A 1,308-nucleotide genomic window follows, 5' to 3' on the forward strand; every position below is an offset into this window, starting at 1 on the left:
TTATTTTCCCAGTTCTATGCTGGGTTACTATCTGGGAGTCCCTTGGGCCACCCAGGCCAAAAACTCAAAAGAAGGTATCACCTATCTGGCATTGTTGCTTGTTGTAGCCTTTAGCTATACATAAGGACTCTTAAAAAATTATACTGGCACCTTTAATCTTTGGTTATACTTTCCTTTTGGGTGTTTAAGGCCATACAGTTGGCTCAGATAAACCAACTTATTTTTACTCTTAAGGCTGTTTGAATCTGTTCCTCAGGGGTCAAATGGGCTTGGGAGGAGCCCCTGGATCCTTTCTTTTACCAGTTCACCTATGTGAAGATAAGTCAAATGTCCTGCTCAACCATGGCTGGCTTTGCTTGGAAGGAGGGAGGAAATGTTTCCTCGGTGTGGACCGTCTTCTTTGTAGACTGGACACTGGTTCATGTCATCTCGTGGGGTCTCCTCGGCCTCCTTGATCAAGAGGACAGATGACCCACTACAATTACAGGACATTTTGGGAGATGCTTATAGTCCCCTGGAACTAGTCAACTTAGGAGGGTAAGGAGCAAAAACTATCCTTTATGTCCCTCTGCCCAAATTAGTATAGGCCTCAAAGTATGTCTGTTAAACATCCAAAAAGGTTAGTTCCACCAGTCTGGTACTTTTCATTACTGTGTGCCATGTAGAGAAATCTTGGGCAAAGACCAATTGTTCTCAGATAAACCTTACCTAGACATATATTTCTTGATCTGGTATGTATAATTTGTCAGTAGGTTGTTGGACTACTATGGTTCCCTCTGAATTTTAAAACTAACTAGGCATTACTTATCTCTTGCATTGTCTAACCACTCCATCATGGTTTCCCTAATTAAGGTGCCCCCATTTTCCCCCTTTCTCCATTAATAATACCCTTCTCCTATGGTCCTACCTCTCTTGAGCTCCTTCTTTCCTTTTATCCCCTAGGTTCCTTGTATACCCTTACCTCCCCCATCACTTAAACTAACCCAATTTTTATCCATATCTCCCTTATTAATGCCTGTTTCCTACTGTTCTTCTCCTTAGGTTCTTTCTTTTTCTTTACCTCCCAGATTCCTTTCCATTATTCTGGTTCCTGTAGTTATGTCTGGATACATACTCACTTATCAGGATTTGGTTCTAGGATCCACATATGAGGGAGAACATACGTCGATTTTTTTTCTGAGTCTGTGTTACTTCACTTAGAATAATAGTTTATAGTTCCATCAATTTGCCTGCAAATTTCATGATTTCATCTTTCTTTACTGCTGAGTAAAACTCCATCGTATATATGAACCACATTTTCATTATCCA

Source organism: Nannospalax galili, unplaced genomic scaffold (assembly GCF_000622305.1).
Source record: "Nannospalax galili isolate Female #2095 unplaced genomic scaffold, S.galili_v1.0 scaffold275, whole genome shotgun sequence".
Taxonomy (NCBI): Eukaryota; Metazoa; Chordata; class Mammalia; order Rodentia; family Spalacidae; genus Nannospalax; species Nannospalax galili.